The 23,324-nt window shown below is 33.4% G+C and overlaps 1 protein-coding gene across 1 annotated transcript in view; it reads left to right on the top strand.

Annotated features, from left to right (window-relative positions):
* LOC113505789 (protein artichoke) overlaps positions 1-23,324 on the top strand; it is a 104,532-nt gene that overhangs the window by 37,058 nt on the left and 44,150 nt on the right. The window contains exon 2 of the mRNA XM_026888610.1: positions 13,162-13,190. The gene's annotated coding sequence lies outside the window, so the exon portion shown is untranslated. The remainder of the gene's footprint in view (positions 1-13,161; positions 13,191-23,324) is intronic.

The following is a 23,324-nucleotide window of genomic DNA, read 5'->3' as shown; positions in this document are numbered from 1 at the left end:
AACACCGTTACTGTACACATGAATATTTTAGTTCGATGTTCAGTCATGTGTGATCAATCGTCATTTGTTTCATTAACGCAACGAACTTTCAAATATTTGACTCTCCTCTGATTAATTGATATCAACCTATAAAATTGACAGTTGTTTCATGTTTCTGCGTCATCAATTATTTTATGTTTTTCAACTGTTATATTATTTAAGTGCCTGAACGAAATGTTATAACAATAAAGTAGTTTGAATTGCGGTAACGAAAGTTATAAAACATTTCTGTTCTTTCTTGTTAATATAGATAATGACCCAAGAAGTTATCTAAGTAAGAATTACATAAAAACTATTACTTAATTCACTTTTCACCGTTAATGTTACTCTTACCGTGAAAATCTAATCGGATTCGATTTTATTTGTATCATTACGACGTTCGACGTTCTTAGATCTTACTCCGATGATATAAGAGTCATTTATTTTTCCATTATCTTTTGTATTAAAGGCGGAGGTGGCAAAAGCTTTTATCGTTGAAAATAACATGTACCGGTAAAGGTGGAAGGTGGAAGGAATTAGGGAGCTCGTTACGAGGCGAAACGATCCCAAAATCTTAACGTAAATGTGTTTAGCGTACATGTGTATCGCATGCTTACTCCAGGTCTCGTTTCCATCAAATATTCATTATAAACAAATGAAAGACGTCAAGAGTTCAATTTGTGGGTGAATCACAAATCCCAAAAAGATACACAAGGTAACAAATTGCCAATAAAAAGCTAACAAAATGCTGTGGGTAAGCATTTCGGTCAAAGCTGTAAATCCCGGGGTTAGGGCAATAAATCCCGGGAAAAAATATCGAAAGCTGTGTAATACAGTTAGACTTGGATTGTGAATAAGGGCCGTAGGGATACACCGACCATATTTGGGGGGAGTTTATCCGTCTATTCTGGATATTGAACGCGAATTTGATGATCGGACCCCACGTTTGCCTTTTAGAGATCGTGGTATTTGATTTTTATGCTTTTTTATAACATTCTTACGGTATTTCTTACATTACGGTAACGTTTCAATATTTTATTAAATAAATAAATCATTGAAGGATAATAAATGAATTCAAGGAAGCAGTGCGTTTGCAGTTGCATGCTATTGCCAAAAACCATTTGGGATAGGTTTCAAAAATATACAATATGCAGATCAACACGCATATTGTTCTAATGAAAACTCGCCAAAGGTAAAAGTCATACACAAATAATGCTATTACAACATTTCAAGCTTTCACCGGTCTCTCTATTAAATCAATTTGTATTAAAAATTAAAAACGTATCGGAGATGAACATTGTCTTACTGTATTCACTTATAAATATCACTCATGCATAATGTTTCGATATTTAAAAAAAGAAAATCATATTCTTCTACAGTTATCAATTATTCACATTTGTCTGATATCGAAACTTAACAAGAAAAGTAAGTTTATAAAAGAATAAACAAAAATAGATTGTTTTCTACAAATATGAAAAGTAAAACAGTTGAACACGCTTCGCATTCGCAGTACATATTTAAACACGTTAATCGTTCCAAAGACGTCCCACCTCACATTGTTCTTACTATCCACTATAGCTATAAAATCCTCTTTTCTGTGTGATAAATACACAAAGAAGAATGCATACCACCACCTCTAAAAGTGAGAATATTGCAATGTGTAAGCAAGACAACGCTCTACATCGCATAGCTCGCATATCTCCCTCGCACATCTACAACGGTATAGTAAGGTTCTAGTATAAAGACGTAAAGCAACCTGGCAAGGTCATTCACATCAATCAGGCTCGAATCGCAAGTCGGTCGAAAGTACACGACGCACTCTCCGTGTCATCTCATAAGCAAGGCCCACGAAACCGGTTGTAACCGGTATCACGGGGCTTCAATGCCGCCATGCCACAGGCTAGACCACCGTAACAGTAATTCTGGGCCCCGATTCTGCTATTTAAAATGGCTGATGAATGGATGGCGATTGGATTAAATTTGAAATTATTCTCTTAAGCATTTTGCCTATATAATAATTATAAATTCATTGTTTTTACCGCCCCGTACTGACTTTAGAATAATGTGTTGGAAAAATGCTTACAATAATACGAATAGTGCCAATTTTATTAAATTTCCTTTCACTCATAGGCATAATAAAGACATAGGCATAGTAAATAGCAGAATTGGGGCCCTGTAACGAGTTGCTTACTTAGCTTTTTACTTTATGTGCATTCCATATTAATTATAGCTCATTATTTTTTGTGAAGATTTCTCTATTGAATTGTAGTGAAATTGATGGTTGGATTTGAGGTTTTTGTTACGGAATTAAAGCTAGTTGTGCAATTAGCAGTCATTCTTAGTGTTAAAGCAGCTGTTTTCTACGCGATGTAATAATACATTTAGTACTTAACGTTACTTTTTTAAATCGAAAAGACTCAAACCTTTCCGAACGATAGGCTGACAACACTCGGACTGTGTAGTTAAGCTACGAGATAATGTGACTCACCCATTATCGAAATCACAACTCATATGATTATAAAAATAATCCGTATTTAAGCGATGTATAAAACCCTAAACTAAATTAACATCTAGTAAATATTTCTTAATAATACTAGAACAAGTAAACAAAGAGCCCAGCAAAAAGTATTTATAACGAAACGTTTAAAACTTCCGAACAACAGTTTAGTAAAAGATATCAAAAACAAAATACAATCTTAGTTGAACAAGATGAAATCAAGTTGAACAACTTCTTAGTTGGATACTTGTTTTAAGACCTAATTAAAAGGCTGACGGTACCAATTATTCTTCATTAGGTTTCATTCCATTGCCTTTTAGCTTTTTTACTCGAATGAACTCAAGACAGATAAAGTTGTGCTTGTGAATGTATGTTGCCTTTTTCCTCAAAAACTGCTTGACCGATTGCGAGGTATTACAAGAATCCATGTCTATAATAAGTTAACGGTTTAAGTATTAAGTAAATAAGTGAATAAAAAAATATTTTCTTTTGCATGATTTTCACATCAAGTTTCCCTTGAATGATGTTAAAAAGTATAGAAAATTATAAAAACCTTTCTATTTATTTGATTCTATTTACCATGGTAAATAGGGCTATTGCATCGCTTTTTCTTTCAAAGGAACCAGCTCTGATTCACCTATAGAAATACGATGTTGTGTATAGCTTTCCTTTAAAGCCCGAAGTACCAATTCATTTGAACATCAAACATCTCCTTTCAGTACCAAAAATTGGAATTACTCGACGTCGTCAAAGAGTTTTCAATTAACGAAATAAAACCTAGAGTCATATAAATTAGAATCGCTAGTGAACCGAAATATTTACAAAGCGACGGAAAACAAAATGTCCTCCTAAGTGTTGTGAGTAAAAGCCAACACGGCGTTCAACTAGGACGTTTGTAGGGTTGCCACGAACTTATACCTGATTGAAAACGTACGATTTTATATATTATATTTCATTTGCAACTATTTCTCAATAAAGACACACACAGTAAACAATAAGTTCATATTCTGCTAGATTCTGTTAAAAGCTAATTTTATATGGATGGCAATCATAACAAGAGAGAAAATATAACATTTTTTTGTTGGAAAATAGAAAATTTAGGCAAAACACAACTGAACCGTGACAATACCTTGAACTCACAAGCTTAATCAAACTTCTACGCCGTCGGGTGTTCAACAGCGTGCATAATTCGTTTGTGCGGCATCCCTATTGGGAAGTGTGGCACTCGTCTCGGGTTTGAGCAATTACCGCTATTGGGCCTAGCCGGCAAGCGGACAGAGGCTTGTTTGTTCAACTGTACATAGCACAGACTTTATTGCCTAATGTGTTGATTGTCGGACCCCGGGGTGACCGGGCCGACTGACGTGGCAACGATGCACCCGATTGAACATTTTAAAATTTGAAATACCGCTTCGTTTTTTGGTAGAAGAGGTTTCATGGTCATCGCACGAGACTTATGATTCATAAGTCTAAGCATAAAAATAAGAAAAAAATAATTGAAACAAGTAAGTGGGTTTTCCTTAGGACAAACGGTTTTCGAAATAAACTTTTCTTAAAACAAATAAACAATGCAGAAGATACATTAGGGTTTCGAATTCGACCTCCTTTTACGAAATCGACAAAAAAAGTTTGAACCTCCATGAGATACGCTAGCAACTTTGATACGTGCACTTCAAATGTAATTACAAAATCTGAATACTCGACCAGTCCGTGTTAAATGGTAAAGTTTTTGCCGCAAATTAGCTCTGACTGCTGGCCCACTTCGTCATAGTCATGTTATTATTATTTCAATTCTATACGAACTAAATTAAATTCTAGTATCGTTTGATTTAGGTGCAAACGATGGGCTACATTAAGCGTTTGTTGAAATTGCATGAATTATTCATACAATTTTGATAGTGTAGATACTGTAAAATAAAAAACATTTTTGGTACGGAATATTTTTGTTTTTGCGTTGCAACTACAAAATTTAAAAACATGATTTACAGGATGTAACGTAATTTTTTTTTATATCGTAATATTCGGAAATAGAAACTAAATGGTCAATTTGGACATTTATGAACATAGTCTTAATAGCTTATTAATTGTAAACGTTGTCTAATCACGATTCGGTTTGAAAACTTGATTGATCGTAGTGCCTGATTTTTTTTTATTAGTTTAGATAATTATAACTGAGGAATAATTAAATTAAGGATTATATAAACAAATTAAACATGATTAATGTGAGGTAGTTATGATATTATAACGTCGAGTTACTTTAATCACTACCATAATCATAAAATGATTCTTTTCAGCCATGTTTAATACAGCATTGATAAAAAAATGAAAATAAAACTAAACAAATATCGAAATAAAGATAATGTTTAATTTGAAGCAGATGTTATTTCAGAAAATAAATGAACGATAGCTTGCGACAACCCTATCTCGAAAACATCAGATGCATCTCTCGTTATTTACCGTTCAAACATTTTTCTGCTTCAGATTGCCTCCGTACTTATTTTTCGTTTATTTATTAATTACGTTAATAAACAATGCTTTTAGTTATACAAATGAATGTTAGGACGTGAAATAAGTTTATTAGTTAATTAGCTTACTAGCATTTGAATTGTTTGAAGAATGCTGATAGGCAGTAGCTCCATGTAAAGTATGAAAACCAGGGAATACTTTTTGCTTTTAATCTGAAATGTAGGTATACAAAAAAAAGTGAGTACTATAAAAAAGTGGGAAAATGATATTTCTTTTCACAACTGACATGGCTTTTACTTGTCAGTACAATACAGCCCTTGGGAACTGAAAGGCGATCAGCAGAAGCTTGAAAAAGTAGAGTTAAAATGGCCAATGAAAGATTTTCAAGAAAAAAAATACATTCAACATCCTACAGAAAAGTAGGTCCTTCAGTCGACAAAAAATCCATTGTTTACTTGAAAATATTACTCCCATAACTTAAAGGTGAAAGGACAACTTCTAATCTCTTTCCATCGTTCGCAGTAACAATTTGTTCAGCAAACATTTCGTTAGCATAAAGTTAAATATTTACAAGCTCTGTGTCTACATTTAATACTAATTGTGTACTTGTTGGCAGTATCTACGGGTCTATGCAGCGGTGTCCGTTATGTAAATCAACTGAATATTTAACTGTGACGGTGATTCTATGTTCAACGGAGTAAATTGTTGCCTTCGTTTGAAGTATTGTGAAGTGGTTCCTTTAAATAACAAGGGTTTGAAACTCCTTGGGGACCTCGACTCCTTAAAGTCAGATTAGTCCAGTTGTGGAAGAAAGACGTCGCTCTATGCCATGTAGTGTTTTCTCGTTTCTTCGTCTGCAGAAACATTACGTTAAAACGCGGCGGAGCTAATTTCCGACATACTTTGAAAGTCCAAGACTTGTTGATGAAACAAGGTGTCAGTTGTCCATATTTTAAACAAGTATTATTCGTAATTACTGAAATGGAAACGATAAAACTTTGTAAATTGCTGTAAGCAAAGAGTTTACAGTATTTTGTAAATATATTTAGAATATTGTTGTGTTGAAAATTTCAAATTTAAACCATAATTTTTACCTATATAATAAAAACCATCTTGTATTGTATAATTACATTTTAAGAAATTACGTTATATAGCAAACATTTGATGTATTTGGCACGCGGAAAGAAATTGCCTTGCGTACTTATACATTCTCAAAATGTTAAATAATGGATTACCATTGCTGATTGGATTTAAAAGTACGTGTTAGACGTGGCATAATCAACGATACCATGACATGGGTGGTCCTTGACGTGAAACTTTTGCAAAACAAATGAAAAAACGGAAGAATTTCAGATATGATTGTGTGTGTGCAAGTGTGTATCCATGTGTTTGCTTTCGCCGCTATGTTGTGACCTAGGGTCAGTTATAAATCAGTATTCATTGATAAGGCTGTTAGGCTCATTGTAAGGCTGATAAGGAAGTTTTATTTGATAGCTGACAGATAAGGACCTTCTTGGTTGAAAAGCATTTGCGCGATCCACGAACAATTTTATTGTTCTGAATCTGAAATCCGTGTATGTATGCACACGTACCCAAGTAATATGCGTTACTCCAATATCTGTGAAACCCTCGTGACAACGTCTAGAGTACTAAGTGCGAGAGTTTTTAAAGAAAATAAAGCTATCCTTGAAATGGAACAATATTGGTCACTGAATATAGTTACAAGCCATTATAAGGGTATAATAACATAACAGAAATAAAGACGTCGTGGTTAGCAGGCCCATTTAGCCAGCCCATCTTGCAGTACCGCAATAAAATGTAACACGCTTGTAAGTTATGTTTCATTTATTTGGTCCGTTTGTGAGAATTGCGAGGCAATTGTTTCTCGTTGCACTGTCCACAGGGAGACGAAGAGAAATTATTCTTGTATGACATTCTCGCGCTGCACCTGATGTGTTTGGGGTATTTTATAGTTTATAGAAAAGTGTTATAAACGATACAAGATTTCAAAAACTATTTCTGCACAGAAAAGGAACCAGGTAATAAATAAATGACTGAAACAAATGGCCTCAGGTAAGGAACAAATTGATCAGTTAATGTTAGTTTAATATGAACTAGTAATTATTTTAGAGAATTTTCCATCGTTTTTTAATAGAATTGGGTGGAAGCAGACATATTTTATTATCACTACTTAAAGTTATTCTGACCATTTGTGAGCAGTTTTGCTATATATTGTATCACGTAGTTAAGTGTATTGTAACTAGAAACTTCTTAATTATACAGGAATTTTATCATAATCTTGGCGAGCGGATCCGACGGTTTCCTCTTAATGGAAGACTTAATAGCTTAAAGATGGTATCAATATTTTATCTTTCTTCATAGTAAGTAGATTTTAAAATGGGTAAAGTTTTATAATTAAGTAGTTCCGAATACAAAAACGTTAGTAATAAAAGCCGTTTCGCACTTAGCAACGGAGGTAAAGAATGAATTATAATATATATCAAATTAAGCAATGGCATATAAAAAAAACAATTTTTGAGCCAAAGGAAAATTGATCGCTCTCAAACAAAACTCGGTCACCTAAGCGGAGACAAAAGTTGGTGGTAGGCGGTCTTACAAAAGATGGCGTCGCATCGTGCCTTTAATGGAGACCTATCTTACATCGCAACAGGTTAATGCTGCAGAGGTATCAAGGTCGAGTTAACGGTACAACTGACTGTTCTCAGCTGTCGATGGGTTTTTAAGCACAAACCTGCTGCGTAAGGATTGGCTTACTCAGAACTCAACGGTATCGCATTTTTCTTGAAGTAAAGCTTGGGATGTGGACGTGAGGCGTTCGATGAATGTCATAAAGAATTGAAAAGGGATTTTTTCTGTTGAAATAAGGGCGAAGAGATGAAGACGATTTCATTTTTTATTCCAACACCAAAGCTTTGGTTTTAGTGAATGATTAAATCAAAATGAATCAGGATACTTTTTACGTTATTCACTTTGTGTAGAAAACCTTTTTCAAGAGATAAATGACCCAAATGTGTCCAGACCGTGGACCGACCGAAATTTAGATACAGAATGTTCCGAGTATGAGTTAGGTCTATTCCGCGAACCTCAAATCAAAACACACAAACACAATACCCACTGTATATGTAAATAAACGAGCCCGTATCATGAAGTATTCAACGTCGCACGCACTGCCTGAGTTTTCCAGTTTTCGCCCGAGCGAGCTAAGCTAAATGAGTACGAGAGTGTGGGGCCACCTCGATACCGTAATCCCGAACCCACGTAATCCATGTCCTATCCTATTAAGACTGTGAATTTGAATGGACTAATCGTGTCAAATATAGGCTTTGTATAGCAGACATGTTAATTCTGGTACCAGAGCTAGGATTACCGCGCTGTCGAATGTAAACTTTGATAGTAAATGTAGTTGATGATATTATTAATACGTTATGGCAGCTATGGTGTTGTGTTGTACGTTATGCAAGTTTGGAAAGCTGTCTTGTAGGTTTTTTAACTTTTTGTGGTTGATAATCGAGTTTTATGATATAAATTAATTCATCATGTTTTTGAAAAATTGGCTGCCTTAAAAAGATATGTGGAAGTTAATATTTTTTCTAGGTTAATCAACGCAATACTCGTAATTTTTCCGGCCAAATAAAAATAAGTTGAGAAGATTACAGACATAAAATACCTATAACAATATTTAAGTATATGACAATACTAAAATATTAAAATATTCGTTTCATACGCGAAACAATATTCTGTTGTCGCTCGAATTATTTACGAACACAAACGTCATAAATATAGGATTTTTCATTGTTTACGAGGTTTCAGACAAGGCTGTGTTTGTTCCATAATTTTGTCTGTACGTGACCGTTTTTAATTGTTGCGTTGAAACCATTCGTAAAAATGACGACGTGTGAATCGGATTTAAATCTTGATGAAATATGATGTTGTTCAAATTAGGTTAAAATGTATTACGAAAGGTGAATTTTGATCATGTTTTCATGTTTCTTACTTAATTGTTTGGGTAAATAATTAAAATAAGATAGATTTTTAGATAGAGAAAGTGTTTTGTTTATTTGTCGTTTACTAATTGTTTTTATTGGACTTCGTGTAATACTGTAATTGATTCGAATAAACTGTTAGCACTGAATTAAACCTTTTTCAGTTCAGGTCCAAAGAAAACTCGATATTTATCAACAATAAACACCAAAGTACTTTGAAATCTGAAGCTTTTACGAATATATCTTAAATCCTCTGATCCCCAGTCTATATTTACTTCAATGGATGAGAAATAAAAATCTGTGTACATTTTTGTACCGCCAGGAACAAATAAAGAATAAAACAGTTAACCTTTTCTACATTCATACAGCTGTGATCTGTCCCGGTTTATTATTGTCCTGTAAACAATGGGACCCAGATATACCGGTATAATAGTACTCGCGACTGTATTCAGGGCTATCTGCGATTGACGTTCGATTCGCTTGCGGTTGCACAGTCAAAGAGATGATAATTGCACGCATCAACAATGGGATGCCGGCGATTTGCAATATCATGATGTGCTTTATCCTAGGGCTAGCAACTGGCTTTCATTTGCAAATACCACTTTTTATTTATATATTTAAAGTCGCTTTTTGTCTGTTTACCGACTGCTTTTTGGCGTTCTTTTGTGATAAATAAGCTGTCATTAAACCCTCACTACAATTTGTTGTATCTTTTATAAGACTTTTGCGATTTTTCAATTGGCAATAGCTACAATTTTGTTTGCATTTCGTGTCCCTTCGCCACATTAGTGTTTTGAATAAGTACAATTGCAAAACCTTATAACTACATTGCTAAAAAAAAGTTCCTGTTCGAAGAATGTTATGGGTGCATAGCTATGTTAGATAGGAACTTAAAACTTGAAACCCTAGCATTACATAATTGACTAAATGTCAGTTATTGAGTCCCTACTCACTACTTACCTTATGACATTCTGTGACGTCTTTGGTTGGTCATTTCACTACAAACTGACCGGAATATCAGAATTGGAAGACTGATGCGTCATTTGCAGCTGTGGTCTAAATAAAGCCTTGTTTGACGTGGTCCACTATGTAATAACTGGGATATTAAGCAGTTCTGTCAGCTGATTGCGATTCATTGTTTGCCAATCAAGTTGATAGCTGTTTCTATTTTACGGCTTTATGCATAAGAAAAATATGCATAAAGCCGTAAAATATACAGCGTGTTTGCGCCACAATCAAAATCATGTGTAAAAAATGTCGATTCTGAAAAATGACTTAATTCCTTAAATATAATTCTGCTGTCAATTTCGTTTGCGTTTTTTAAGATTTCATTTAAACTTAGATACGAAGAAGCTGTTTTTTTATTTTTATATAATGTCCATCCATAAATGACTGAAATCAGGCCACTTAATAACTTATTACTTTTCCCTGTTCCTAAACTTTAGTTGTCTAATTTAAACAATAGTTAGTTATAAAATTAATGAAAGTCCTAAAACTAGGCCAATCTTAATCTAATATCAGTGTACCTTAAAAGCCTACTTATTTATCAACTAGACTAAAATTGGGCCAAACCAAACTTTTCACTATCCTTTGTTATAATTAAATTCTGTATTCTAACAAAAGTTGAAATTGTTTGTCAACTTGTTTTATTGTTCAAACCTTGAAACTATAAAATTGTAACAAAGACGAGTTATATTAAAATCGATTTGAAATCGATCATTGAAGTTATAAATTACATTGCTTTAAGCTCTTTTTTGAAATAGCCGACTTTCTAATTTGTATACAACGTATGGATAGTTTTAAATACAGCAAGTAATCTTATATTCTTAAGCCACACGAAGTTGTTCAAAATTCGTGCTTTAAGAATATTATTATTCAATAATAACAACCACAGTACAGAAGGGTCCATAACGAGGGCTCTACTGTAACTGTACTAAGTGTAATGTAACATTTCTGTATCTACAATAAGCATATTTTTATTTTATTTAATACATTGTTCTTTAAACAATTAAATTATTCCTACACATAACAGAACTGAATGACCAAAAAGTTTTATAAATCCAAGATCGCTTCAATTCAAAATTAAGAACACTAGCGTTCAATTGTCAACCCTACTCGTATCGCAGTGAACTGCGGTGCACCGTGCACGATAGAAGAATGTCTTTGACAGTTGTAAACGGTCTATTCTTTGCAGCCAGTGTTGGCTAGATCATTTGATTTTGATCGTGAATAATGCACCGTTTTATTGATGTTCTAAATGCAAAGATAAACGTAGATTTTACCTGAGATTACCTATTTTCTGTTTTATGTATTCTAGTTAGATATTTTATAACCAGGTTAGACCATATTTTAGAACTAGGATTCAATTGTGAGTTGTGATACAGGCCGATATAGCAGGCCTTTTAGAGCCAACCCTTTTTGGTACCGTACACAACTCCAGAAAAAACTCTATATTTCCATATATTTGCCTTTTAAATAACGTACAATTTTCAACTATCATAAATACCATTTTTATATACTAAACTTTTCCAGAAAACGAAAACGAGGAACTAAGTACATTTTATATTTTCTTTAAAAGCAGCTATTACTTTCATATTCACTAGTTCCATTAAATAAGGCGGGAAAGTGGGACGGCGTTCTCTAATATTGATTCCGCAAAAAGAATAGCAGGAATTTTTAATAACTTTTGATGAGTATCAATTCTTGGGAACTGCTCAAAAGGAGTTTGATTCGCAAGTACTTAATAAACTAGTTTTTTTAAGTAGACTTTATATTTTGAATGATAATGGAAGGTATTTTTGTTTTAATGAGGGAGAAGACGAGGATACTAAAAATGTGTTGCTTTAAGTACTTTATAGCTATTTATGACGAGTTTTGAGAACTTTATTCTCTCTCTTCATAGCTATGTGTCCCACATGGTGGTCGCTCTATCCCTGACGCCGTTCCCGGACAACTAGCACTCCGTCATGTCCTTCAATACTACATCACTCTATCTCGTTTTGGGGTGTCCTCTAGACCTTCGACCGGGGATGGAAAGATGCAGTGCTATTTTCAAGTCTACTTGTATATTACGCAGTCAAACGCTTGTCTCACCCATACAACAATAAGTGACTGATATAAAACCTAACGTTACTCAATAACGGTGTCCGGAAGTTTTACCTTAAACTTAGACATGTTTGATGGTTGATTGAGTCGGGTGAGTTGGTTCGTTACGTTAGCACCCTACAATTATCTGACACCGCTTGTTCGCAACTTAGATTGTCTATAGGACTTGGAAGTTGCATTCAATTTGTTGTGGTCTATTTTGATTTTGGGTTTCCAATAGGGTATCTGACTAAAATGCTAGTTAGCGAGTCTGGTAGGTTTCTTAAAACATTTTATATCTAGGTGTTTTTTCATAATCAATAAAAAATACAAACTTATACATATTGAAGATGTTATAACAAATTGAATTGGGGACTATTGACGGCCCACTGAATTTGAATAATTTAAGCTTTTTTCATGCATTTTTTCATATAGTCGAAGGTATTATGAAGATAATATTATGTCGTTTTAAGCTTAATTAGGATATTAAAAAACATAGTCGATACAACCACACACTTATGAATTAGCTAAAGTAGGTAAATGTAAGTAATAGGTACATCAAACAGGGATATAAAAATAAGGCTAACAGACGCCAAGCTAGCACGTTAGCATCACAAATCATAATTTTCTATTACAAAAACAAACTAACATCTCTCTAGCTTTCAACATTTGCACGTGAGTTTCATATAAATCCGTTAAGCTTTTAAAACGTTTCAAACAACTAGCTTACACTTTTAGTATTTACTGTTCGCCAACTAAAATGCTATCGGGTTTCAGTTTTATCTGAGTACTCATATTTTGCTAGCGTTTTATTTTTGCTTGTGTTTCAAAGTGATATAAAACGAAAGCTTTTCATTTTTTCTCCTGCAAGGACGCTATGCAAAAATAATTTACTAATCATCTTATGGCAATTTTTAAACCTGGCAACAGTCGGATGTTTGCATGATATTTTATTGACGTGACTTCGTCCATCTTTAAACACCGTGGCATTTTAAAAGCACTCGTTTAATAAATAAGCTGCTTTATTGCTGGCTGCAAGCATTGTAATATTTTATGCAAAAGTGAGTAAATTATGAATTCGTTTTGTTCCAGATACACAACACAGACAAGCTGAATAACAGGTCAGTTCGCAACTAAGTCAGCCAACAAAGGAGTTTTAATGCGATATACTTTCATGCTATTTCATCCAGCATAAAAAGTTTGTAGTCAATTTTACAGCATGCAACATTTAAAAATAGAACCTGTATTTTTTTAGTTGGATGTCGGTCAGATGTATATTGTATGACGTAGATATTTTTTGTTTCTATATGTTTTGTATTGGATCAATTTCATTTCAATTGGTTTCAATTAATATCGCAATGGATAGCTTTTGCAAGTAAAACAACACGGTGTGCTAACATAATTCTCTTTTAGAACTTTTAGCTCAATAAATATTGAAACTTTATTAGTGTAGATTAAAGTAATTATGTAATGTAGCTATAGGGATTAAATCGCGGACATCGAGCGGATAATGGCCGCCGCATCAGGCTTCCAATAGTTTCAATAAGTCAAGTCAGCGTTCTAAAATCAAATGGAATTAATTGTGATGAAACTTCACTTTGATTCGTTTGTTCTTTGTCTGAGTCACTGAGTATTGTTACGACAATTATTATTGAACTTTGAAAATGGAATCCTCGTTTATTTATTGTCAAGTCATTTAAAGTTTTTCTTTTATTTAAATTACTTTATTTAAAAAACCTTTTTTAGTTTGCGTTTAAAGATGTTCGTTTTTAAGAATTGTTTTCTTTGTTTTTATATTACAACATTTAAATGATGTAAGTATATACATATTTATATCCATACTTTTTAAATTAAAGATGCCATTACCTACTAGCCTTAAAACAAGTAGTAGTTAAATCTAATTTCTTATGAAAGTCAGCTAACAATAAGCTTGGGAGTCCATGTACTTATATGGCGGTAGTATTTCCTATCTAGATAGTTTTACAAAGACTAGTACCTAGGTTATTGTTATCACCTATATGACTGTTAGTTGAAACGTTTACGACATCCGTGTGTATAGGGGAAAGTAAAGTCTGCACCTATGCTTTCACGACACATCGGAAATGTGTGTGCTTAGTTACTGTCATTGATGGGACATGGTGTCACTTACACTGTACTGACATACCTAAGTACCTAGTACCTACTGATGAAATGAATTACGTTCCAAGGGCAAATTCCTAATTATTTATTTACGATTTACTTTACGTAAGTAAAGCATAATTAAATAAATAATTACGTTTTTTTTTCTGTTTTAGTTTTAATTTGGTTTTCAATATTATTTGTAACAAAAACTTAGTCCAGCATTTAAGTTATTTGTACATTTTTACTTGCAATAAGAGTATTTAAATTTGAAGGAGCCTATATATAAGGGCCTACTTAAATTAAAAACTTTTTGATTTGGTGTTGAAAAAAATAAGTCAATTTATTTCATATTATAGAATCTTTTTAGCTTTCTTCTTGACAGCTAATACCTAATCATTCAGGGTAGGTTATCAGCCCACGTACGTAACGTACAACTTATTATAAAATAAACCTAAATTGATTACTGATTTCAATTAAAATAGACCCCCGATAGAAACTTGGCTTTAATCGCGAGATTAGTTTTATCTTCAAAAGTTTCTATTTCTATTACAAGCTATTAATTAAACCTGCCTTTTGTGTAGAACAAATACAAAGGCTGAAACGTATCACGTAAAGATATTATCAAAAGGTGTAATTTAAATACAGATTATCTTAGGTGTTTCAAATATATAACGTGTTGCACCTTCGGTAGCTAAAAAGTTTCTAAATAAAAATAAAGTACATCAGTGACTTCGCCTATTATTTAATGCGGAAAAAGATATTTTATTTACTCATAATTGAAATAAATAAATAATCCTACTTTTAATTTAAAATTCTGTTCTGTAGAGGCGGCAGTCGGTTTAATTTTTCATATTTTAATTTTCGAACTTAATATTCAGAATTTAAATTATTTTAATATCTAGAAAAGTTGCATAAATTGAATTCAATAGTCGGTCTCTTGTAGCTTCGGGTTTAATAATAGAAAAAAATTGTCGATGGGTAAAATTAAAATTCCTGTGTTTTTCTTGCAGTAATGGAAATTGAAATAAATGTCTACATTTAATTTAAATTTACATTGCTTAAACATTATGAAAAAGAATATCTGGTTTTCTTTTTGGAAAAGACGTTATATATTTTTTTTAATTTATATCTCAACATCCCTATAATTAGACTAGATTTATTCTTGGTCTGTTTTTTCAATAATTATTTATAGCCAACAAAATGGCAATTATCAATCATAAACATCATAAAATCGGTTCGAAATTTAAACAACGCAACTAAAGAATTTATACTTCGTAATTTTCGTGAAATATGAATATTGCATGGTCACAGAAAATATGTAAATAGCCAGAGATCGGTAAACCTATTTATTGCGGTTACTGCTGATGTATAAGCCATTAAAACAGTTTCCGTGATGAATAGTGTATAAACTTAAATGCAAACGGTTACCGGATCGAAACTGAATTAATGAGTTGACCAAATCGAATACATCAAAATACACAATGAATATTTCAGCGGATTAGAATTGAATTACTGAAGCTTAATAATTTAGGGTGTTTTAACCAATGAAAGCCTGCGGTGTTACAATTATTTTCAAACGAACAGCATGAAACATGTAACTATTCGGCACATAAATATATATTTTTTTCATTGAATACAAGACATATTAAAATAATTGACGTTGCTTAAATAAAAATGTAAGTATGCACTTCTCGATAAAAAATGAAAACCCATAATCTGTATAATTAGTTGTGTATTTAACACATATGGGAATTTAACACACACTCAAAGCACCGAAACTACAACATTGTTAAAAACAATGCAAAAGAAATAAACGCATCCGATAAAAATAAATGTCTAAATACCTTCCTTGCAATACCATCAGCACATCGATACTAGTTATTCGATATGCATTCGATTCGATCTCGATTCCTTGGTAATTGATACACCACGGAAGCCTAGTAGGTGACCTGTGAATCGTGAGCGTTGTCTTCTAGCGAGAAAATCGACTGACCTGAGATAGAGCTGTGCCTTGCTAAACATCTGAATATTCGAGCAGTCTTATACAGGCTGTTGAGTTACGAACGGGCTCTAAATATGAATATCATAAATGAATCAAGCTACTAGGGTTGACGTTAAGTAGATATTGTGAATAAAGGAATGGCTCTCTCATTCTCATTGAGTTCAGCAAATGTCGTCATCAGTTTTAAATCGAACCATTTACATGGAAAATGTCTAAAGATTAATTTATCAGTGAAGTTTTATTAATGACTAAAAATTTTATTTTTTAAAGTAAGTATTATTACCTTACACCTTTTTTTCGATTTATCTTGAACGAAGCCAAAACTTACAAAGAAACCTTGGTTCATTAATTTTATATTAATAGACAAGGCCTAGTCTAGGCCATCACTTAAGTTGTTATGCAAATGTCTCTGTGTGACAACCCTACACGTGTTGCTAGCGGCCAACCACTGAATCCACCGCAAATTGATTTACCTCCTTTATCTAAGACTACTGAGACTAGCGTGACGACTCGATTTCAAGTCTAGTTCTAATTGTTTCCAATAATATTCGAATGAAATAGTTCGTGGAATCCCAATCCATTGTTGACCCTCAAGAGAAACCTCTTTTCTAATTTTAATGTCTTTATTTCTTAAAAACGTAGCTTGAAAATGTAAGGTATGAACAATGAACTCACATTGTTCGCTGTGTAGATTGCATTCCTGGTAGGGAAATATAAAGTGGTACAAAAATTTTGTACGTATTTTTCTAAATTTTTCTGAAGCCTCTAATTGGTCTATAAATTAAGAGAAAGCAGTTTAGGACAATGTCTAAAAGCTATATGAATAAACAAAAAAGTCGTCACAACTCTAAGATTCTTACCACATGAAAAAACGTGACAGTATAATACCCAACGATTTGAAAAGCCTCTATCACCAAAGAGGTCTTATACAAAAACGCGCTTCGTTGGAAATTCATGTGGCCACTTATACAAGACAGTGGTCTCGTGTACAAAGGTCCTCAATACTCTATACATGATACATTTTCGTAATTATCTACTATCCAGTGTCATATAAACCGTAGGTATATCTTACAAATATCCAGTAATAACAGTCTATAATAGTTCTCAGTACAAGTTCTTGCAGTTACATTGAAACTTGATTGTTGAACGACGAAATTGAATGTCTAATATAGCCGATTCTAGGGAACCTAATTAATATAAATTGATTGCCAAGACCGTTACGACTCTATGTTCTTGTATTACTGTATTTGACAAAATATATGTGACGTAGGAGTACTCTCTCTCCATAGGCTGAAGTAATATTGTTGCAGCTGTGAAAGAGAGATGCCGCTCTACGCGATGTATTGCGCTGTCACGCTTCCACTATAGTAATATTATTACTTTGAGTGGTGGTGGCGAGGCTCACTCGTTGTGTTTTGTTTTTATATATGTATATATATGAATAAATGAATTGTGTTGAAAATCATGTCGCTTTTAAAATATATTGTCTAGTATTACCATGTCTTGCTGTCAAAACTTTTTTAAAATAAGAACTAAATTCCTCATAAACAGAATTTCGTTGTTGGACTAGTAAGCCATGTTAATTGCTTGGCAACCCAGTGTTGTTTTCTTAGAAGAGATTTATTAATTCGACTTTATAAACATTATTGAGTTATTTAAACGCCGCCGATTAATGGGTAAGATCGTCTGGCGTTTTACCCATTAACCCAGTTCTCTTAGTATTTTGATTTATCAGTAACCAACGTTATCAACAAAACAGGCAATTAACTCGAGCCAGCACGACGTTAGTACAACTTTATAATTGAATTGAAACCAAACTGAGTGAGAGTGAAGAGTAAATAGGCTTTTTGACAATTTAGATAGCGTCTTCCTAATAAAGGGAATTTAATTAAAGTTCGTACTTTCAGTTAAACCAAGTCCTAAACTGTGGTAACTGGATTTTAAGTTAAATCTTATCAGAATTTGGTCAGCCGTTGCCGGATGTGAAGTTTAGCATAAAGATGAATCTTTTGATGCAGTATTCGAAAATTGTTCATAAAATATTATTAGACTGGTTTTGAAGAGTGCAGTTTACAATTCACTGAGTTTTGCTTCGGTGCAGATAACATTTTGTGGTTTTATTTTTATTGACATAATCTAATTTTCACATACTAAAATACATTGCATTAACAGTAAGACATAAGAATTCGAAACTTATTTTGTTCTAATACAAAGAAGCCGTCTCACGATTAAATGTTAGGTAGGTACGATAACGAAAAAAAATAACATATAAACTTAATCTCCGATATTGTTGTGCTAAACTAATTAAACTGAGTTTTGGTCCTAAAATAATTATGTAGAGTAACATACGTTTCGAAAAGCACTTAAAACTCTTCCACACGAAAACCTACAAAAAGTATTTATGTTTTAAGGATAACAACATAAGAAAACAATATTTCAAATCCGGAAACCAAACAAACGAAACTTCAAACAACAATTTAATACAATAACAATTTTTCTTTATAACATTGGTACCAAAAATACATTTAGAAAATGAATCCACACAATAGGTTATAGAAACAATCAAGCTAAGTGTGTCTGACGACAGGAACGGTCGTAGAAATAGATAAATCTATTTACGGTAGATTTGAGCTGCAATCCGGTCTGTGGCAGCCAGCGAGCTGAAAAAGTATTCGGTGGAGGAACAATAGTGACATAGGGCCAAAAGTAAATTACTTTACTTAGTTATAAACTTATTTTATTAAAAACTTTAATGTACTTCAATGAATTGAATAGATGAAGTATTCAAAAAAAATATTGATTTACTTCTTTGTGCATGGTCGATGTATACCATGATGTCAGAGGCTTTTAAGAGTAAGTAGGCCTCTGACGTGGCCGGAAAAACCAAGCAAAAATTTTACAATGATTTTTTTAAAAGATATTAGTGCGTAACAAGATTCGAAGCTACGACCTTTGTCTTCTGAGTCCAATGGTGCCATTTTTTTAAACGTAACTTTAACTCTGAATTTCCTCGTCTCAATCCGTGGACAGTAAGATGCTTTTGCTTCAACATGCATATACATATTATTTACATACATGTCAATCAATGCATAGCGTAAGTAGGTATCTGGGTTGCTTTAGCTGATAACACAAAACGAAACTTGCAGAACAGTAACAAAATTTGAAACAGCCTTACACCATCTATAAAAGAGGCTACATTTCCAATAAGATTTACAAAAGAATATCGAAACACAATATCGACATTTCGTTTATGTACTACAGATGCTTTGTCAGTGTGAGTATCGCGGCTGTCTGCGACGTCAGCAATACCAGCCCTGCGGGAGACAACGCAGGGAATTGAAAACTGTACTCTTACCACGAAATCTCGAACGAGGACTCTTATCATTGTATAAACGAGACGGTATTATAGACTCTGTATAGCGCTGTCTCATTTTCTCGATGTCGATAGGTTTTTTAAGGGTTTTTGGTACAGGTCCTGAACGAATCCCACTTGTCGAATGTCGGGGGAATTGCACATGCGACGTTCTGTCTCTGAGGCCATATAGTGGCATGATTGTGATTGTTCCCTTTGACTTGATTCACGTCAGTTTTGATTCGTTTGCTTCATGCGGTCAGTTTTATATTTTAGTTTGGAATTTGAAGTAACTCTTGCTCTTGCTTAAAACTGCTCGTGGTTTCCGATTGATTGGTTTAAAGGCAAAAAAGCGGTAAGTTGCTGGCTTAGCTATATTTGAAGGTTAAAATTTTGATATGAAAAATATTAGTTTCGACGACGGTTCCACAAGCTAAAAACGTTACACAGATTGAAACTCGTGAAACTACAAATTTTGAATTAATTTCAGAATTCAACTGTTGAATATTTAAACAGCTAATTTATTCAAGTTTCATTATATCTACTCACACAACAAAAGCTTAGTAACTCCACAAAATAACTATCTTCTGCAGCGGTGCCTTTGAATCCGTGTTAACGTTGACAGTAGAGCTTTTGACAAACTGTCTTTGCGGTCTTTTTGCTACCAAAGCTGTCCCTCCTCTAACTGAATTCAAATGTTCCTGTCCAAAACCGGACTCAAATTGGTTTACGAAATGGTTTTGTTTTTATTTTCGACTGGCTGGTTCGAATAGAGGTTGGCTTTATATGTAGATTTAAATGAAAAGTTTTCAGAACGCCACATTATTATGATCGTCATAACAAAAACTCTTTGAAAACTTTTTTCCATAATGTGGGAATAGTTGGTATATTATTTTTGATTGGCTGATATTGTTAGATCCATACCTTTATTTTAAAAAATAATACCATTTTAAACGATCATAACGCTAGAGTAAACTATTGTATCAGATATTTTTTTTTATTCTTATGGTTCAGTACATTCTTCACAATACAAGGCAAGAGCACATTCTGGAAGAAAAATCCGTTGCAATTTTTCAGTTTTATTAGCAAGCAACTACATGAAATCACCATTCGAATAGTTTATGGGTGCTCCTATAGATGTTTACGTTGTTCGACACCGAATAGCTAAAAACGAGCCGCTTGAATGGCGGGCAACGCCAGCGGGTTTAAACGAAAAAGCTTTCACGCCGAATTGTTGGAAACCCGCCAACACCCCCCTTCCACCCCTCCTCTGATCCGTAATTACGTTCTGTTTACACATACAACAAAACCTGCAATTAGAATAAACAACAGTAAAATAAAAAATGCTTTTAAATATTGAACAAGGGTAAGGTAAATCGCCTAACAATGTTAACGAAAAAATTTGATTTTGGATTTGAATAACTAAGTTGGAGCGGATTTTTATGTCAATGAAACGAACGTGAATGATAAACATTTTTTTTGTTTTTGTCAGCGTACTGGTAACTGAATTAGCTTAACTGAGGTAGGCCTAAAAATCAAAGCATTGTATTTGTTTTAGACTTTCTGTTTGCGTCAACCTAATACGATCTTTTTTTTCCATCACTAACTATGGTGCATTTCAGTTTTATTTAATGTTAACTAAACGGAAATTAAAAATTGGAGTGTTTAGTATAGTTTTGACATACCTATCTTTATAAAACGTATATGTATTTAGCGAATTAATGTTTAGTAGTGGAAACTCGCTGCGTCTCTATCATTTTGTTCGTGACATGATGAGCTCATGTTACAAATAACCTTTATGGTACACCCACAAATTTATTAATCACCCAACTGATTAGTTTTTATTTCTACATTTTATTCCGTCTCGCACTTGACCGGTTTTTCTTTTTTATACATTGTGTCCGCTAAGTCAATAGACCAAGATAGCCTCACCCCTCTCTTATCTAGTCTAGGTACAACAATTGTGGTTGCAAGCAACTAACTCGCAACTTTGACGAGTTGCTCTTACGTAACTAAGTTGCAAGCTTTATGAGAATTTATTACCATTTCCAGAAAGTTCCTCTCATACTGGCTAATGTGAGATGTTTCTAAGATTCTTAAGAAAATGGAATGTGAGTTATGAGTTGCCGCACCCTCGAAAATCTAGGTACGTCAGTCTTAAATTCTTGTCTTAATTAGGAATTAAAGTTTTTGAACTTTGCTTTGCACTAAAATTTTCTTCATGTTTGATGGTAAGATTAAGATAAAATGCATGTCGTTTGTATGTAAATTCTAAGTTCTAAATATGATTATACTTATTTTTTGTCAGGCTTACTGTACCGACACAACGCCAAACACGTTGTGTGCAAGATGTCGCGGATCGATCCCACGTAGGACAAGCATTTGCGTGATCCGTGAATGTTTGTGTAAGAACACAAGGATTAAATTCCTAATTCCTTTTTATAACATTCAAACATAAATTCAATTTAGTTTGTCAGTTTCATAAATGATAAGCAATTGTTAAAAACAAAAGAAACTGGAAATAATAATTTTCGGTTACCCCGATGCACTTTTGTGGGCGTTATAAGACAGAATAATTCAACGACAGACAATTACAAAACAAACAAAGTTATAATTCAAAACGGTTTGGCAGAACTATCTGACCGTTTTTTCGCTTTTAATCTACACACACATTTCTGGAAGTATGTGAGAAAAATATTTTTAATAAGTGCAAATTAATTTTTTTCATCGTTTTACATTTCGGAATGTTCTTGGCTCCAATATTCAGGAATCGATAACGATTTCTTGAAAATTATTTCATTTTAAACGAAAAATATTTTTTTATAATTTTTCCATTGTTATTTTTTTTGCATTATGCGAATATGTAAAATACTGTGAAACATAGAATTTGCTTATTTTTGAGTGTTCAAAATTATTACTTTATCGTTTCAAAAAAGTCAAATCGTTATTTATCTCCACTTCTAGTGTATCAAATAAACCTAGTCACTAAAATAGTGACATCAAAATGAATTGCTACACATGGAAATATTTCCACTCGAAGAGTTGAGATATAAAAGTGTGCGATATTGAATTCTTATCTAGGTGTCATTACGTCGAGACCAAGCTTGTTGCGGATATTGCAGTACCGATTGCGATCCGATACGTGCAGGGCCGGATTTGATATGTTGACTAGTACAGGCCTAGGAAAGATGGCCGCTGAGCCGGCTTACTCACTGTAATGGATTAAATAATAAATGAACTATAGAAATAAAAGAAAAAACATTTTTTTTATTTTTCTGTGTGTTTTATGGACGTATTGTTATAAAAAACGCGGCTTAACAAAGTAATACGTAAAATTTGCGCCCCTAAGTTCTTGCCAACTCGGTTTCTACTGGAATCCGTCCCTGGATACATGTATGTACTACTTGTACACGATAGAAACTACATAGATCGATATATGCCAGTGCAATATTTCTCATGTTTGTTTTATTCTCGACTGGCTAAGTTCAGTCAGTTTCGTTTCATACGATTTTATCGCTTGCAATGTGCATGCAGGGCTTAGATTTTTTTTTAAAACGATTCCCGCCCTAAGGTATTTAATCCTTGTGTTGCAGGGGTTTCATAAACATTCAAGTCACCCAGACCACAGAATTTAGAATAGTATTCAGAACAAGCATACGTGGATCACACAAGCACTTGTCCTACGCGAGGCTCGAACCCGGCACACATTGCGCACCGTGGGTTTAGCGTGGTGACCTCAACCAATTGGCTATACGTCCAATCAATTTTGAAATTATTGAC

Source organism: Trichoplusia ni, chromosome 27, assembly GCF_003590095.1.
Source record: "Trichoplusia ni isolate ovarian cell line Hi5 chromosome 27, tn1, whole genome shotgun sequence".
Classification (NCBI taxonomy): domain Eukaryota; kingdom Metazoa; phylum Arthropoda; class Insecta; order Lepidoptera; family Noctuidae; genus Trichoplusia; species Trichoplusia ni.
Note: the sequence above shows the minus strand (reverse complement) of the source record. Positions and strands in the feature narration are given on the sequence as shown.